The following is a 20727-nucleotide window of genomic DNA, read 5'->3' as shown; positions in this document are numbered from 1 at the left end:
TAGCTTCGAGCAATCTAAAACGCAGGTAAAACTCGCGCGAAGCGGCGTTATTAAAACTTCAAACGACGTGGAATTTTTCCGGAAATTACGTCGAAAAGGTTTAGAGAGAGCTCTGAAAAAGCTCGAGTGGCGGCTCTGTTACGGCACATCAAAGTCATAATTTAGCACGTGAAGTGATTAAAAACAAGTCCCAAAGGCCGCCCTGACGTTTCCACTCATTTACCATGCAACTATATAATTACAAAAACTTTGAGGATTTTCTCGGAGAGACTTTTTCGGAAAGGGTCGCTAAAAGGCGAAATTAGGTGTCGTTCTTCGAATCAAGCGCGGGCGTCTGGCGAATTTAAACGCGAAATTTTTGCCCTGTTTTATTTTTGAAAGGTACAAATGCCTCCTGATTGACTTGATTAGGTATTGGGTTTTAAATGGCTTGGGAGGCAGTTGTCTCTGCGTTGGGAGAGTTTAACTGCATTCGAGGGTTCTAATGGCACAATCCTCTACGCCTCAGGACCACAAGTGCACCCTCAATCTCAGTCGCGCGAAACTACAAACGCCGGCCTCTGCTCTCTAAGAAGGCACCTTCATATCATGGAGGTGGACGACGACAGCACATGTTCGTTCACTGTGTAGATGAGGTTACTCCAATTCGTCTCTTAACCAGCTGCGCACAGTATACATTAATATTCCAACGTGCCGAGCCAATCAGAACACGGCGGCTAGTTTTGACTATGGCGCCAAATTCAAACCGAATGGGAGGTGTTTAAAGTTGGCATCCGCATAGCCCTCTTTACTTTCTTGACAGATTGGAGAACGCATGTCGCATAAGTATGATCGCTTAGATTATTTGTTGTTAATCATTTACCAAGTAAACTTTGGTTAATGTGTTAATTCTATTTAAATTTTATAAAATAAAATTGCTAATGTGTTTATACTGCTTTTATTTGTATTTTGAGGGTAAATTGACTTATAAAATATGACAATAAAATTTATTTACATCTCATATCATACAATTATTATTTATTAATTAAAAACTATGCAATAAATAAAAAACTGATTAAAGTATGCAATTATCTATAAAATAAAATATCACTTGAAAATGAAAGGTTTATAAATAGTTATATTACTTTTTTTAGGATAATATGTTTGCTTCTCAATTTTTTTTTCGAATTTTCCTCGGAATTTCGTTGTTCTGTGTCCCTCTTAAATGTCCTGAAAATATCTACAAATTTCCAAACTGCGAGCAAAGCTATTCATTTCTTGCAAAATGACCTGTAACAAAAATCGACAATTAAACGCGTAATAATTGTAGGCTTAATTCATTAAAACCTGTCGCCTATCTTCAAATGCAATAGTGTCTGCATGGAGATCGGGCTTCGTTTCCTGAATAAAATGGATAACATCATCTGCACTTTTTTTTCGACGATAGTCTCCTGTTCAGCTTGTGTGATAATCTCTTGGTCCTTAGTTCCTCAGTGTGTCCTAAATGTTGTTCGACAAACTTTACCGTCACAAATCCTAAAAAAATATAGTTAATCTGTAGATAACAATAATATTATAATATTATTTACCCTCAGTTGAAATGTTAACTACAATTCTTGAAGCACATGTCCCATGAATATGAATACTCCCTCCAGTTTTCACACTTCGTTTTTTAGCTGAGCTGACAAATCCTTAAAAAATATGAGACATTATATGCCTACTCACATATTAGTAAACACATAACTTTTGTAATTGCTTCTGTTACATTCATAAAATATTTTTTCTTCACCGTGTTGATATTTTTTTCGTGTACGGCAAGCATAATTTACTTCCCTATTCTCTTGGGTCCTCCAAGCTGAAAACTCTTCAAAATTCCTAAAATGCAAAATAGATTCATTAATAGCTAAGCTATGAAAAGAATTTAAATGCTCAATTAAGTAAATGAATGAAGTAAAAAAAAAAAATTCCTGTCTGTGCATATTGGGCATAAAATATGGTGCATTCTTTCAGATCCAGATCCCTCTTGGCCAGAGTGTTTTGTCCGTATATTTCGGTTTTTGGTCGATGTACTTGAAAATTCCATCTCACAAAATTGGCAAGTCAAGTTATTTCTAAAAAATTAAAAATTATACTATTTCAAGACATCATAACATAACCTACAAATATCAAATTAAAGCATTAAACTTACCTTTCAAGCTCCATTTTAAAATAAAAAAAATAAATATCAATAATTAATCACAAAAAATATAACCGTTTAAAATTGCCGGGCTATACTTCTGATTGGCTCGGTACGTTGGAATATTAACGTATGCTGCTGCGCACTACTAGGGGACGGCCTACGAAGAGTATAAGAGCACAATTTATTATCTACTCCATCAAAGAGACGTACGCTTCTTCGATGGCACCTTCAAGGACAGGAAGCGAAAATGTGTTTGCAAAATCGATCGGAAGATCTGAGGACTTTAGGAATTATACTAACTCAAAGAGGTTTACAAAAAAAATTAAAAAAGAATTACTCTAAATTGTAAGGTACCTAACAGTAACAATTTTTCCCAATCTGAAATCAACATCAACAATAAGAACCGAGTTTAAAGTATTTAATGAAGCTTTATTCATGAGCACGACTTGCAGTTGAAGGTTCTTCCAAATTGACATTGGTTAGAGTCAGATATCAATTTTTTTTTTGCTTGAAACTTATAATCTTGACTTCTTCAGAGATTAACTGAAACTGACTTGCGTCCTACTCTGTGCCCGCTTACATAATGTTTGAGGGGACCGGAGGTAAACTAGAGACATGAGCATTGTCTCGGATTACTGATTTCCATATTGGTGAAAGGTCAAGACCTAAGTCCCAGTTAAGATTGCTTGGTTGTTTAGAGAATTCTATGGATTCTCTATTTTTTTTGTAGAATAATTGATTACACTCAAAAATTTTGGATTTTGGCGAATAAAATTTGATGCCCGGTATCATTATTCTTACGACTTAAGTTTTGCAAATACGTGCTCGTAAGGTAAAGATGATATCTTAAAAGAGTTTCTAAAATCTAATTGTTGTGGTTTTACTTGGAGATGTAAATACAAAAAGAAAAAAACTTGTGAAATATACTGTAGATAATAAATGGGATACCCGGTAATCAACAAAAATGATGAATAATAAAACTCTAAATCACACAAAGCTGAGAGAGGAGGAAAAAATTGTTAAAGCTCTAAATCAACGATTTTTTATTGGAAACTCAAGCTTTCTTCCAACAGTGAAGATTTGATTAGTAGTAGAGATGAAACAAATTATCAGAAAGTAGTTGAATATAAAAATATAATAAAATACATTTGTTACAAATATATACATACATTTAATTGTAACATTTGCAAATACACTTATATCAATAGAACATTACTATCAATTATAACAGAAAAATGTTATTAACTATCCCAACTATCAGAAGGGATTACAAAAATTAAATAAATTATAGCGCGATTTAGAAAATATTTCATTAAAGTAAGACTAACCAAGACTAATGAAAACAACATGATGCCTTAATCGAAACTAGTTACCTCAAATTTTCGCAACAATTTTAGGAAAAAGAAGCCGACCCGTTTGCACACGGACTTTATATTTTGGATGGGAGCTTTCTCTTATTTACTGGCACGCGAGGAGTGGAAGTTAATTCAGAACGACGTCGTGAAGAGAAACCTTAACAGAAAAGCTTCCAGAGTTTGGAAAAGATCGGCATGGGTTTTCCGGCAAATAAAATGACGGAAAACAAGGTTATTTTCGCCGCCGCGACACTATCGATTTTGTTTTAGGAAATTGAATATTTGTGGTTGTCAATGGCGGCGTGAAATTGCCAATATGAAGTGATTTTCGTTATGTGAAGGACTATATATTTTACTTTGCATTTTCTGTTGCGAATCGCGTTTTCCTTCCCGATCCAGTCAACGTCGTGATTTATTGCCACGCAACGTGCCTTTTAGACCACTATTTTATATGGCGCCTTGGTTGCGTGGCAGCTTGTCTCCAGCAATTCAGATATAGTGTTCTGAGGTGAACTTATAGGCTAAAAACCATAAAACGGAGTTTTTTAATTTTTATGGTTCATTTATAGGAGGATTCTTCACTAACCGCTCCGCATTAACAAATGTTATAATATTATTCAAATGGAATTAATATATATAACATAAATACACTAAAAAATAACTTTAAAAAAATAAAACTTGAAAAAAATAACTTTAATTTTATTAAAAATTTCAATATGAAAATCAGTGTTAATGTACGAGAATGGAGAATTGGAAATTGGAAAACTTAAAACCAACAATAATTCTTTTACCTTAAATTCGTAGTAGTAAGTTAATCTGACCTTCTAATTAAAAAATAGCATATATAACGAAAATATTTACAAAATATTTCAAACAAAGATTTTTTATCCTAATAAGAGCACAGTATTTGTGCACATTTGTAATGTGATGTGTCATTTTTTTAAATAGAAGAATAAAGCTGTCCTCCCATAAGTTAGTTATTTTTTGAAAAATTTGATAAGGTCTCTTGTAAAATGGTCTTAACACTTACAAGACTAACGAGTGACAACAGCAAGAGAAGTATAGACAATAATATATCAAATCAAAGGAGGATGTACGAGTTTCGTGGAAAACTCAACGTTTTCTAAGTTAAGATTTTAAAATATATATTTTTAAGCAAAGTAACAAGCGTTATTTTAGTGGATGCGTTTAAATTTTGTCGAAGAAACATATGTGACGGCGAAAACCGAAATATTATTTTCTACTGCTAAAATAACAAAGAAATTCCTAAAATCATGTGAAAATATAAAGCTTCCCAACAAGAAAAATGGAAAAGAAGGAATATTATTTTAGGAATGGCAGTAATATCTAGTATATCGGTTCGTCTTCCATTTTCTCGAATTGTGCCCGTAATCTGCTCAATCTGTCTCTCGGTGAGCGTACATTACCGTAATTTTTAAGAAGAACTTTCCAGAGATTTCCTATTGCATTAGAGAAATTGAGTTTTCCTTTGTACTCGAAAGTATTGTAGTGGATTCATATAATAAAATACGTTGCCCTTTTATGTTCTATTTGAAGTACGCGCAATGTAATTTGAATGCTCTGGCGGTTTGAGGAGCAATATTTTGACCCGAAACCCAAAATCGGAAATCACGGATAAACTTGAAGCTATTAAACCTTTGAGTACAACATAAAATCCATAAGATAATTTTTTCCCTTGGAGATCATATATACTTGGCGATGTCTTGCAAGGCTGACAAATTTATTTTTAATGGTACGTCGTTGCGTTAAGTGTAAAATATCATATATACTAATTCAACGTATTGCTAATATTGAATTAAGATAATAAATGAAAACTCTATAAACTCCATTTTATTTTTAAAAATGGATTCAATTTAATTTTATGAAATAATAATCCTAAAGTCTTTATTTGGCACATAAAAAAAAATGGTTTATTTGAGAAACTTGGAGAATTATTTATGCAAAACCGACAAAATATAGATCTCTAATCAGAAAGGTTTGAGGACAATCTTCTTATGACCTAGTCACGCCCGGCTAAACGCGAAGAGTATTTATTCTGTTTCTCTCTTTCTATATTGCGCAATATGACGTGTTTTCTTTCATTTTAATCTCCACAACTCCAATAATGGTATTGAATTGGCGCACCCGATGCATTAGCATTCACCTCGAATATAAATTCAAAAACCAGAGTCACTCATCATTAACAAAGTAATAAAAGAGAGTATTCAAAGTCGCAACCAATCAATACGGGGCTCATAAGAAGAAATAAAATTAATGAACTTCTAAATACAATAAGTAAGTAATAGTAATTACGAAAGTAATAATAATTTATAATACAATATATATTATAAATTTATAATAATTTAAGGAATTTATTAATTGGTTTTATAAAAAAATAAAATTATAAGCTGAAAAAAAGTTATAGCAACTGCCTCATTCGAAATCATATTTTTGTTATAACTGGTATACTTAAATAAAATAGCGCAGTGTCTCCATTTATCACCACATTTTTCATTTTTAACAACAAAATTCTACTTCATATTTGCTTACTTCAGTTCTTTTATATCTCAATGAAATAGGTTTCAATATAATAAAAATAATAATTATAATAATAATAATGACTTTATTTCAACAATATGATATGACGAAGTTATTACGAAAAAACAATTTCATTTACCTGTCCAAGTTTGGCGAGAGAGCCATTGGCTACTCTACTGAACCAAATAGAGAAAAACATAATTTAACAATACTATGTTAATCCCATAAACATTTTATCTAGAGAAACTACACTAATTATACCTGTGGAAATAAGTTGCAGAAAAACCAAATTATATACATTATAGTAACTTTTAGTTTATAATATTGGATAAGAATTAATTTGTTTTATAGCATTTTGGAGGTCAGTAATATGTAGGTGCTTTTTTGCTTATCAGACTGGGAAATAAGGATAATTTATTACCTTAAACAAAAATGTCGAGAAATGTATCATTCTTCGCTCATTCATTCTGAGCCATTTGATATCATCATATAAATGTTATACATGATCAAATTTCCTCACACCATAGACAAACCTAATACATTCTGCACTATCTGGATACGCTTTTTCCTTTCCTGATGCAAACATAAAATAATTGACAAAATCACAATAATTGAAATCAAAGAGACCCGGGAAATCATACAGACTTCGTTTCAGTTTTTTGCTTAAAATATGTATATAATTATATAAAACTTTCATGGAGGCAAAGGATTTTTTAAATATTTTTTAGGTGTCCTTTGAATCTAAGTTTGCTGTCTAAGATAACTCCCAGATTCTTGGCAAAATTTTTAAAATTTAATTTTGGAAGATAACATTCTTATGATTCCCAAATACCATAACACATGATTTACTTGGATTAAGTTTTAAGTTGTTGTATACAGACATCTGATTTGTTTGAAGGTCATCCATTAATGTGTGCTTCAAATTCATTATAATTGTCTGGGCTGAAGCAACAATAAATTTGTCATCATCCGCAAAAGCTTAAATTTTACAGAATTTTAAACATCTCAAAATATCAGAAGTAAAAATAAGTTAAAGCAGTGGGCTTAAAATTGATCCCTGTGGGACACCGGATAGAATTTCTACCTTCTCCGAATACTTATCATTTGAAAGAATTGATTAAAATTTAAAAGTTAAGTATGATTTGAGAAGATTAGAAGATTCTACATTGAATCCGTAGTATCGTAGTTTAGCCACCAACAGCTCTTGATTAATTGTATTGAATGCCTACGAAAAGTCTAATAGCACTAAAACAGAACTTATTTTTTTATCCTAAAGCTATTGACGTATCAAACCCTTTACGAAAACCACACTGAGTATTGGGAATGATATTATTTTGTCTACAAAAATCGTAAGGTTGCTCATAAAGAATTTTTTCGAATATCGGTTTACCAACATAAATTTTCTGTTGGACTGGAAAATGTATATATATATATATATATATATATATATATATATATATATATATATATATATATATATATATATATATATATATATATATATATATATATATATATATATATATATATATATATATATATATATATATATATATATATATATATATATATATATACATATATATATTTATAATATATAATTATATAAAAAATGGTAATTACATTAATTACTCTTCAGTGTGATCTTTAAGCACGCTTCTCTCAAACAACTCAGCAATTATATAGAGAGTGCCAGTTCCAGACACACTACCCTTCTCAAACTTTTGCCAACACAGAAATATCAAAATATGCTGAACGAACCATTTTTCCGAAATTGGGATTGTTATATACACCATACACAAATTACCTGGATTAGTTTTCCCCGACGATAGCGTGTCTGTCTGGAGGGACCTTTCCGATTGAAGGAATTGAGAAAAACCCCATCGTCAAACGGTTAAGTGAAATTTAAAAGGTCCCCATTTCAGTGTAAGCAGAGCGTTTTGTCGTTGGACAAGAAACCCTAAAACCAAATTTGTTTCATTTCTAACCAACTGAATTAAAAAAAAAATATGAGTATATTTTTAAGAACAATTTTTTTTAACAAATGCTTTTTACATTACAATAAAAAACTTGCAACACAATCTTCTTCGTTTACTATTGCAAGGTAATTTTGGTACACTGGCCGTACTTAGGTAAGCCCAACTGCAGACCCAAGGGTAATTTCTGTATTTTTCACATCCTCAATTGACAAACAAAAGTTGTTTTAGAATTCCATGTAAAATCTCAAGTATATAAAAACTATCTTCCTCAATAGCCATTATTTATATTTCTATGGTCACCTTTTGAGGAGGCAACATCTGGAACAGGTAGGCAGTCATCCCAGCCTCGGTTGAATTCCAATCTTACATTTTTAATATTTTCAACACTTTGGAAACTTTTTTTTTACAAAAAAAAAAAAACGTTATCCATTGAAAATCCACGACATGAGAACATAAAATCACTAACACTTATTTTTTTAAACATTTAATGTAAGTACCGTGCCTGTCAAAAATTGCAGTAATCGTACTGTTCAGATTAAGCAGTAAACTATTAACTAAAAACCATAGCATAGCGTACAAAATGTCTAAAGTATCTAGTGAATATATTAAGAGCAACAGTAAACTCGATAATGTCGATTAATTCTAGGACTCATGGGTACGCAAGATAAAGAAATACAAATCCATTTTTGTTCATAAAAATAACTCGTACTCAAGAAAGGAAAGGGATCTTGCACTCAAGTCGAAAGCCGAGAGAAAGATGTGTATGCTCAATAAGATTTCGGTTTCAAAGGGGAGACATACGCTGGATATATACAAGCGACCGGGGTCAAGTATTCGAAAACAAAACCTACCGCGCTCTCTAATGTATTATCCGACGGTGCTTTTAACTGACAAAAATCAAAAAAAGGAAACTGGATCCGCTCCATTCAGTGGCGCACAATAGCACGAATCGAAAAAGTCATACGAAACGAAAAACGCCCGAATACGAGCGAGGGTTTCTTGTCCAACGACAAAACGCTCTGCTTACACTGAAATGGGGACCTTTTAAATTTCACTTAACCGTTTGACGATGGGGTTTTTCTCAATTCCTTCAATCGGAAAGGTCCCTCCAGACAGACACGCTATCGTCGGGGAAAACTAATCCAGGTAATTTGTGTATGGTGTATATAACAATCCCAATTTCGGAAAAATGGTTCGTTCAGCATATTTTGATATTTCTGTGTTGGCAAAAGTTTGAGAAGGGTAGTGTGTCTGGAACTGGCACTCTCTATATAATTGCTGAGTTGTTTGAGAGAAGCGTGCTTAAAGATCACACTGAAGAGTAATTAATGTAATTACCATTTTTTATATAATTATATATTATAAATATATATATATATATATATATATATATATATATATATATATATATATATATATATATATATATATATATATATATATATATATATATATATATATATATATATATATATATATATATATATATATATATATATACATATATATATTTATAATATATAATTATATAAAAAATGGTAATTACATTAATTACTCTTCAGTGTGATCTTTAAGCACGCTTCTCTCAAACAACTCAGCAATTATATAGAGAGTGCCAGTTCCAGACACACTACCCTTCTCAAACTTTTGCCAACACAGAAATATCAAAATATGCTGAACGAACCATTTTTCCGAAATTGGGATTGTTATATACACCATACACAAATTACCTGGATTAGTTTTCCCCGACGATAGCGTGTCTGTCTGGAGGGACCTTTCCGATTGAAGGAATTGAGAAAAACCCCATCGTCAAACGGTTAAGTGAAATTTAAAAGGTCCCCATTTCAGTGTAAGCAGAGCGTTTTGTCGTTGGACAAGAAACCCTCGCTCGTATTCGGGCGTTTTTCGTTTCGTATGACTTTTTCGATTCGTGCTATTGTGCGCCACTGAATGGAGCGGATCCAGTTTCCTTTTTTTGATTTTTGTCAGTTAAAAGCACCGTCGGATAATACATTAGAGAGCGCGGTAGGTTTTGTTTTCGAATACTTGACCCCGGTCGCTTGTATATATCCAGCGTATGTCTCCCCTTTGAAACCGAAATCTTATTGAGCATACACATCTTTCTCTCGGCTTTCGACTTGAGTGCAAGATCCCTTTCCTTTCTTGAGTACGAGTTATTTTTATGAACAAAAATGGATTTGTATTTCTTTATCTTGCGTACCCATGAGTCCTAGAATTAATCGACATTATCGAGTTTACTGTTGCTCTTAATATATTCACTAGATACTTTAGACATTTTGTACGCTATGCTATGGTTTTTAGTTAATAGTTTACTGCTTAATCTGAACAGTACGATTACTGCAATTTTTGACAGGCACGGTACTTACATTAAATGTTTAAAAAAATAAGTGTTAGTGATTTTATGTTCTCATGTCGTGGATTTTCAATGGATAACGTTTTTTTTTTTTTGTAAAAAAAAAGTTTCCAAAGTGTTGAAAATATTAAAAATGTAAGATTGGAATTCAACCGAGGCTGGGATGACTGCCTACCTGTTCCAGATGTTGCCTCCTCAAAAGGTGACCATAGAAATATAAATAATGGCTATTGAGGAAGATAGTTTTTATATACTTGAGATTTTACATGGAATTCTAAAACAACTTTTGTTTGTCAATTGAGGATGTGAAAAATACAGAAATTACCCTTGGGTCTGCAGTTGGGCTTACCTAAGTACGGCCAGTGTACCAAAATTACCTTGCAATAGTAAACGAAGAAGATTGTGTTGCAAGTTTTTTATTGTAATGTAAAAAGCATTTGTTAAAAAAAATTGTTCTTAAAAATATACTCATATTTTTTTTTTAATTCAGTTGGTTAGAAATGAAACAAATTTGGTTTTACATTTTATACTAAGAAATTTAAAAACTAGTTGATTTACTATCTAAACCAACAGTTATCGATAATCGATAGTTTGAATACTAACCAGTTAGTTTTAAGACCATCAACTGAACATTGCTATTTTGTAAAAATTTGGCTGATCCGTATAAAATTAGCAGTAACATATATACATTTATCGATCCTTTGCAACTCTTTTCATTACTCCCAGTTTCTTCTAATTTGCTTTGGCAGCGCCTCTCCAATTTTTGCCAGCTTGTTCCACGTATCTTCTACTATTTGGCTTTTCTGAAAGTATGTTGATAAAAGTTCTTTATTATATAAGATGCACCTTATAATCGCCTCAGAGGAAGAATGAGTTCAAATTCTCATAAAGTTGTTAATGTTAACTAAATTTTGTGGAATATATAATATTTTACTATGTTTTAAATGCATTCATGACAAATAAATAAATGTTATAAAATAACATTACCTTAGAAAAAAAATGTTCACTTAAACGTATTTTATTCAACACTTAAATTCATATTTTTAAGAAATAACGTTACAGTCTTAATTAGAAAAAAACCATAACTCGCAACCAAAAGTAACAAATAACTAATAAAAAAAAGATGATTTATAATCGACATTCATTCCAAATCTTGTGCATTAGCTGTTATGAGGGCTCCTATTTAACGACATGAAGAATTGATGGTGTTAACTAGATCTTTTTTTATTATTTGGTATTCATTTTTTTTTTCGTTCTAATATTAATATGAATTTTATATTTTTGTAACACTCAGATATATACGATTACTAATTCTAATTTTAATCGTTATAATACATATCTCATTTTTAGACGGAAATTTTTGAAATAACCCATAATCTCGTTATTCTAAGGTGACATTATGCCTAATCTCTTCACCTCTTCCAAATAAAATTTAATTTTCATGATTCTTATACTCCGTAGCGTAGATGAAACATTCACCGTACACTTTATCCCCTATTATAATTTTAAAAGTGACAGTTCATATCCATGATTCTTCCTCAGATTCAGCTGCTTTTCACCGAAACTCAAAGAAGGAAGATGAGCAAAAAATAAGGAAGAAAACTCAAACAAAACCGCTATGGATATAAACCAAACTAAACCAAAATTATTGCTTGCTTGAATATCGAGGAAATAATATTACTTATATACTTATATACTTAGATTACTTGTCACCAGGAAATAAATGACAATGCTAAGCAATTTAGCAGGAATAACATCATCAGGTCGATAAAAACATTAGCATTTTTAACATCCAAGTAGTCTGTGGAGTCATGTGTTAGCGACTTGTGCTATTAAAATCTTGGCCAGAAAGATTAACGAATGAATCGATATTAAATGAGATAAAAGTCGCACTCATGGACGGGACGGGATTTTAAAAGGAGAAGGCGAACAATTAGAAAAACTTAAAGATGGCCGACGACCAAGAGGCAGATATCTACTTCTACCCAAGTAGCTAAACACAACGCCAGGTCAACAAATGTAGATAGTTATGCTGAAAGCTTTCCAGTTATGAATAGATGACTAAGTTGCGTGTTGTGTATTAATCGGCCACATGTAACAACAGCATTAGCTGTGATAAAAATGACATCAAATCACTAAACTTTGATTATGACGCTCCATCATCTTTCAGAACTATAAGCCTCCCAAATCGAAAGAAAAAACCAATAGCGTTCATCGCGGACATCGGATCAAGAAGGGCAGACAAAAGCTGTCACCAAAGTTGACGTCAGCTTGTTATAAAACGCCGACGAATAATCCCTCGGCCTGTTTTTATTGTGTATGAATTCTTAAAGACCTTTTATAGAGAGAAGACTGCTAGCCGACCGCAAAAACCGCTTGGGATTCTCCCACAAAAAAGAAAATCGAAACGGTTTAGGGGAGGCGCTGAAATGCGTTCCCGGAGGCTTAGCCTGGCATTTTTTTTGTTTTATTATTCGAATAATTTATCATTTTAAAGGGTCCGCGGAAGTAATTATCTTCTCGCGCGGCAACAAAACAAGGGCAATCAAAGTCAAGCCGCGACACGGATTTAATTATCTAAAGCTCCCCATACACTGCAATTTTAGTTCGCAATTTTAGCGGTCCTGGTATAAGTAAAAGCCACAGACGTGCAACTAAAAGAGACCGCATAAGTCATTCATAAAATTGCCTTTGTTGTGATGCACATAAAGGCGTTAAGGTAATGGACGAGTGGGGTGAGGCGTGCCGACTGGCATTAAATGGTCGCTATGGTAACCATGAAAGGTCGAAGGAAAGAATTCCCATTTTCAAATACCCTAATATGTAAAGACACAATGAAATTATAAAAGTATCGAGTTAAAATTCGTTTTCATATTCAAATTCTTATTTCAGAATTAGTATTCAATTTTTTCTTTTTTGAAAATTGCACTAAACCTTACATTTTAATTCGTTTATCAATTTATTGTATTTGTATTACCAACGAACTTCCACAAGATTACTTTAAACTTTTTTACTGCACTTAATAGTGTAAATATTATAACATTCCCACAGCCATTGACTGCTACTAAATATTCAACAAAACTTGAAACATAGTTTTGGTGAGTTTCTATTTTATTCTACAATCTAATACGATTGCAACTTTAAAGTCAGAATATATTTCAGAAACAAAGTAATTCTATCTATAGTGTATTACCTTACATTCGTTTAATTATTAGTTATAGAAGTTTCAAAATGGTTGTTATTTTATGAATTTATGTCTAACGAAACAAGTTCATAATTTACCTATGCTCTTGCATACATAAAAATATTGTTCTATCTGTGTTCATTGCATATATGCATTAAATAAAGAAAATTCTAAAAAAAATGGTTTTGAACCGAAATGAAAAAATTGAAAATATCAATTAGCGCTGTACACTTGACTCTTGACATCTTGAATATCCAATACCATCTGTCCTTGTCAAGAATGAATGAAAATGAATTTGAGCAGTGGATGACCTATTAGAAGTATCTGCAATAATATAGGTACGAGTGGATGTAAGAGGAAGTGATCGATCACTCTAATATATTTATATTTATGCAACGTTGCCGCTTATATATAAACATGACACCTTAGTTGAAATGGCATCTGTATATCACGAAATATCCTCCCGTTATCGAAATCAAAAATAAATTCCTAGATTTTTAACGATTTTTTTAATTAAACGGAGAGCCTAACTTTTCTAGACAATTGCTAGAAGGGCTCAGACATTCCTTCCTGCCATACCATTTCAAAAACAACATTTTGTACGGGAGTGATAGAAACACATTTTGTTGAGTTTGTTTAAGTAGCACATTTTTTCAGTTTTCAATTCTAGGAAAGAAACTAACCCAATTTTATTTATTTTTCCCTATATAGTTACAGAAATAAAAAGTAATTTTTATGATCATTAAGTAATATCAACATTGTCACTTCGAATAAAGTTTCGAACATAGACAGAATAGACTACGTAAAATCTCACTATCATTTAATTTTAGTTTCTTTCGAACTATTTCGCCGTTTTTCGAAAATCAATAATAAATCAGTTAAGAACATTCCTTCCTGTCAAGTTCCGAACAATTTTTTGTGGACAGGGTAACAATTTAAAAGTTCATACTTTATTAGAATTTAATTTTATTAGTTTATTATAATTAAAGCGGATGCTGAAAACGGCGAAATAGTTGTAAAGAAACTTAAATTAAATTAAATGAGATAAAACTTTCATCATGATGACAGTGTTCAATATTATGTAAAAATCATGAAAAACAATTTTTATTTAATTTATTTCTTAGAATTGAAAAATAAAAAACTATACAGGGTGTTCTATTAAAAAATATAAATAAACCGTGTTTCTAGAACTTCCGCAAAAAAAACTTATTTTTGAGACACCCTGTATGTCCCATCTAACATGGTATGCCCGGAAAGAATACTGCCAGGAACTGCCAGAAAAAGTTCGTCGGAATTATTGAGGTTTGTTCAAATCTATGAAATGATTTTTTATTTCGATAACGGTAAAACTTGAACAAAATCTACTTTGTTTCTTGCGTGGAATCTAAAAATGAAATGATAGTGGGTACGAATTAAACCTAACAGGGTGTTACCACGTTTGTATAGAAGTGGCAACACTAGGGTGGGTCAAATAAAATGTTTTCTTTTTAGATCTGACACACAAAAACTAGTTGCTAGTTACCTCTAGAAAGTACTTACCACATATGAGCTCTTAATATTGATGGTAAAAGTATACTCATACATAAATAATCACATATTATGATCAATAGATTATCAAGCCAATTTTATTAATAGGAAATTGAACACTACAAAAATGGTCTCGATTATGGTATGGTATGATATATCGATTACTCGAACCATTTTGAATATATTTGCGTTGGAATCCCAATGGGTACTTATTTTCATAGTTTTTAATAAATAATTTCAATTTATTCATTGAATTAGTAAATTTTGAGAATATTTATTATCTATTTCAGAAATAGTTCTTTGACAACTTTTTTCGTTTTTCGTCAAACACTGATTATATTCAGAGACAAATGCTACTCCAAGCTCTGCTGTGTCATTTACAACATTCATTTGTTTGAAATAATCTTCATTTTTATTAAACTCTCATCTGAAGCACACAATCAAGGAAATCATATGATGGGTCAAAGATTTTGAACAAATTCATTGATTTTTGAGGAACAAAATCACACAAATCCTTTTTAATAATCGAATTGATGTTCTTTTGATTGATTTCAAATTTTTTAACCTTAGAATTTATGCCCTCTCTAGTTTTTACAGCTTCGACTACCTTCTTTATTATATCGAGTGGAACAGTGTCATCAAACAGTGATAAATTATCAATAAAATTGGATTAATGATCTATTGGTGATAAGATATAATTAATTATATATGAGAATAAATCGAAAATGTATGAGCTCTTAATACTAATGGGAAGATTATCCTTGTTATCGTTTTACAGTTTCCATTTAGTCTCATATATAAATAATTATATCTTATCACCAATAGATCATTAACCCAATTTTATTGATAATTTATCAAAGAACATCAAGTCGATTATTAAAAAGGATTTGTGTGATTTTGCTTCTCAAAAATCATTGAATTTTTTCAAAATCTTTGACCCATCATATGATTTCCTTGATTGTGGGCTTCAGATGGGAGTTTGATAAAAATGAAGATTATTTCAAACAAATGAGTGTTGTAAATGACACAGCAAAGCTTGGAGTAGCATTGGTCTCTGAAAAAGTATTTGACGAAAAACGAAGAACAGTTTCAATACTTGCTACAAGTTTTTAAAGAAATATTAATACTGAATTAAGGCATAAAATTTCATGTGGGGAACAGAATTATTTCTATTAATGCCTGTATTGATATTTCTTGAATAAAGAACTTTTCTTTTCTGAAATAGATAATAAATTATGTCAAAATTTACTAATTCAATGAATTAATCAAAATTATTTATTAAAAATTATGAATATAAGTACCCATTGGAATTCCAATACAAATATATTCAAAATATTTCGAGTAATCGATAAACCACAAGCGACCATTTTTGTAGAGTGTTCAATTTCCTAATATTAATAAAATTGGCTTAATAATCTATTGGTGATAATATATGATTATTTAAATATGAGGCTAAATCGAAAATGTAGAACTATAATGAGGATAATCTTCCCATTATTATTAAGAGCTCATACGTTTTTCTTACTAAAGCCTCTTCTGAAGTGGTCAATTATGGAATTTTGATAGCTTTTTATTTCTGGAAGACTATGAAAGTCTATGAAATATTATGATAAGTTCAAATAAAGACATACACCTATCTTTGTAATTACTAGAATTTTTATTTATATAATTATATAGTTTTAATAATCACTTTTTAAATATAAAACGTTTTTTACTAGAATTTATTTCTGGTTACTGTTTTAATTAATCGTGATGCCGTCTCTGCTAATAATTGTTCTCGCCTCATAGCAGAGTAGTTCAACAATGCAACAATAAACGGAGAGTGTGTGAGCAATGAGTAGAAACAATTTTACGCCGACACTGAAACTTGTCGTGTAAAACTGCAGTGTATGGGGAGCTTAACGGTGCTTGACTGCGCGTTGAATCGTGCGCGACGTTCATACGAACTGATCAAAATTATGACATCGAATTTCGGGGATGATAATTAATTCAAACGCAATCGGCCTATTTACTCTTGAGATCGCATATATACAAATTAGTCTATTATGAGCCCATATCATTGCGGACGAGATCAATAGGCCTGGGATTCGAAGCCCCAATTGCCAAGTCAGCTAGACAATTAAGCGACGCAATAACTGATAATTACATGTTAGGTTGCAGGCGAATTTTAATTCAATTACGTTCGGAGAACTATTTGAAAGGATTATACTCTATCTCTAATCCGTCTCGCTACAACTGACTACGATATAATAGCGCCAGAATGGAATTCGGAAAATTATTATTTCACGCCGAAACTACGTAGTATAATGGCTTATTAATCAGTCAGGGAAAATAGAGCAGAGACATTTTGTGAGACCATCAAGGCAAGAGAGCCTGCGTAAAGTCCGTTTCATAAACATTCATAAATATCATAGATAGCAATAGAAATATGATCTAAAATGTAAAACTTGACAGGTAAGTTAAATTTTACTTACAGTTCGTTCAAAACTAAATCCATTTTATATAAATCCACTAATTGATATTGCATTGTTCCCATGCTATTGTTGTCTTCTTTTAGAGTCGTTTTTTAATTTATTGTTCGTTGGTGAATATTTTTTTACGTATTTGAGTCTTTTAAAGTTTACCAGTGTTTGGTAAGTAACGATTACAACTCATTCTTTTAGAAACCACACCTAGTGATTGTTCAGCATCTTTTTTTTTACAGGAGGACCTTTTATTGAGACTTTGGACTGACCTCCACGCAGATCGGAGCTAAATCCAAAAATACATTTGTGGGGTCAAATCGGTAGCTTATGTATCACCAACCCTCTACCTACCAGCTTGGATGATGTAGGAAAAATTGTCAGGGAAATATGACTAAATGAGAAATTGAGTAAAAAAACGAAATGCTGAGAAAAAATGGGGCTGTGTATTGACTTAGATAAACGCCTAATAGTGTTGTCAGGAATACCCACAAAATGTGACAAACATTTAGGATATAACTGATTTTTCGTTAAACACTCTATACGTATCTAAAACTTAAGTTTAAATCAAAATGTTTTTATAATATCGTTTCTGAAGATTTAAGCTACAATTAAAAAACATATATTAATTATTGGATATATATGTGTTCAAAAAGTAAGGTGGATTTCGATATTTTTTTTGTTACGTTGGTACACATGTCCCTAACATATGTTTACCGTTGCAGCCAGTTTGAACGTTTACTTTTTTTTGTGCTGAAATATTGACAACGGCATATGGTAAATCTACTTTCAGCAAAAAAAATGTTTATTTTGATACAAGCTGTTCCAAGATGTCCGAAGAAGTGAAATAACTAGCGTTGAAAAGTCCAGTCGTCCCAATGGAAGAACCCGGAATAGCCTAGACCGAAAAAAGCACGTTCCCAAAATGCAAGAAACCCATGAAAAGAAGGAGGTTTGGAATGATTGAGGACATAAAGAAAATATTGCTGGAAGAAAAGAACTCAAGACTATACCAGAAAGTGCTTATCAGAAGTGCTTCGAAGATTGGAAAATACGTTGGCACAAGTGTATATCTGAAGGGATTATTTTGAAGGGGACCACATTAATTTTGATAAATAAATACTTTTTGATAAAACTTAATAGTCCTCTGATCTTTTGAACACAACTCGTATTGTTGCTGCTGTTTGTAATTTTATATTTTCCAATTTTTAGTGAGTTGAGAGATAAATAAAATAAATAGAAATAGATATTATTTTATGACCGTACATTATTTAATATAAATTATGAACGAAACCATGATTTTGATATTTCTTAATTTCAATAATCCTTTTTTGTTAAAAAGGAACTAGAACTCAGCAACAGAACCAATGTTCTGATTGATGATGTGATTTATAATCGGTATATAATCAGACAAAAGATTGACAGAGGTACTGCAAATACTTTTGTTGAAAAAGTATAAATAAATTTACAATTTTTTTCTTGCTTTGCAGCATTATGATACTAGTAGAGAAAACTTAGGCTTGTTTTAATTCGCGGCCATCTTCTCGCCGGCCTAATTTACGGCAACATCCCTAAACAAACAGTTTTTCACATTAAGTAACGAGAACAAGCACCGCCGGCTACATCCTTGTTATCTGACAGGAGCCGAGCAGTAATGTTAAGATAACAACGCTTGTTTCGTTGATGCAAATCTTCGCACAAACACGAACGCCTGTATAACATTTTTTAAATTTCGTTTGCTTGGATGCCCTTTTGACCCGAAACATATTTTTAATAAAATAATTTAATAACAGATTTAGGATTGTCGGAAGGTTCAAATACAACACTGAAACCCTTTCATCTTCGTTACTAATGTTTCGGCACTTTGTTATGCCATCCTCAAGAGAGAAATTGATTGATTGAAACAAAATACACAAAAAATACGCATGCATTTCACAATCATTAAATCAATTTGTATGAGTTGATGTACTTATAATTGAGTAGTAAAAAAAAACTGAAGTTGCCATTTGTATTGGAAAATTGAAACATCACAGCGTTACGGTGGGCTAATATTTGAAAAACACAATCTTTAAAGCTATAAGTAAGGTTGCTTTTACCTCGGCATAACAAATTCTTTGAGAACTGCACTTCGTTCTTAGACTTAGAGTCTCTATTTTGCTATACGTATTTGTCTCTTTAACTATGGTAAAAATAAAAATGCATTCCGTTTACAAAAATTATAACATTAATGCATTGAAAATTTTTAAGACCATAGTGAATAAATTTATAAATGTTGTAGCTATAAACCACATACAATTTTTTAGAAACATTCCCTTGCTAATGTGGTAATCCATCAAGTCATGTTGCATACTTTTTGCTATGATAAGTTCGCAAAGTGCCGAAATATACCATTCAAATTGTATTTAAGGAGATGAGTGAGATCTACTGTTCCACTAATGTTTACCGACATAATATCAGGATGGCACGATATGACAGCAATGATCTGTTTCCCAACTTATTTAATAAAAAGTGCTTAGTCAAAGGGATAAACATTTTCAATGGCAATTTCTACAAAAATACATTTTTTTATATCGTAGCTAGTATTGCGAACCGAATGGAACTTTTGTTCAAATCCTGTGATAATTAGTTTCTGAGATATAATTACCGAACACCTCAGTTGCCATAGGAGCTCCAATGTGTACAGAAATGAACTAAATATAGGGTAAATATAAGTGAACTAACATTTTCTAGATTTTTTCGTAAAACAGATAACGAAGTACAAGCAAATTGGTACATCGATGATCCATGTCAAAAATAATCTTGCTCAGGGTTAGTTTAAATAAACCGATTAAATGAATATACCGATTATACGGCAAGAGTTTAAGCGTATATTCGAAATGGAATGAATTAAAACCATTCAAACAGTCTAAGAATGTTGGAAAGTTGATTTTGAACGACCAAACATCACATAAAAAGCTCTCTTGACGGCGGGACACCTGAATTAATGTCAGCCACGCTAAATTACTTTTAGATCTACCAAAAGGGTGCATAATTCTAAAGCTCTAAAAATTCGAGAAAAACAATCCCCGGCCGTAATTGGAATTAAAGCCGAAGACTCTAGCAAGTAAGGGAATAAAGAAAACTGAATTGGATCTTGATATTAAATTATGC

The 20727-nt window shown here is 31.7% G+C and overlaps 1 protein-coding gene and 1 long non-coding RNA gene across 5 annotated transcripts in view; both read right to left on the bottom strand.

Moving 5' to 3' along the window:
• The window catches only part of LOC132699070 (Ig-like and fibronectin type-III domain-containing protein 2), a 244429-nt gene that overhangs the window by 152784 nt on the left and 70918 nt on the right, over positions 1 to 20727 (bottom strand). The gene's annotated exons all lie outside the window — the stretch shown is intronic.
• Positions 981 to 8007, bottom strand: LOC132699257 (uncharacterized). The gene is made up of 4 exons (XR_009618487.1): positions 7859 to 8007; positions 1569 to 4034; positions 1327 to 1515; positions 981 to 1269 (listed from the first exon to the last, which is right to left on the bottom strand). It is a non-coding gene; the product is annotated as an uncharacterized LOC132699257 (long non-coding RNA).

This window comes from Cylas formicarius, unplaced genomic scaffold (genome assembly GCF_029955315.1).
Source record: "Cylas formicarius isolate icCylForm1 unplaced genomic scaffold, icCylForm1.1 PGA_scaffold_3__17_contigs__length_32017465, whole genome shotgun sequence".
In the NCBI taxonomy this organism is placed as follows: Eukaryota; Metazoa; Arthropoda; class Insecta; order Coleoptera; family Brentidae; genus Cylas; species Cylas formicarius.
This window is presented reverse-complemented; position numbering and strand designations above follow the sequence as displayed.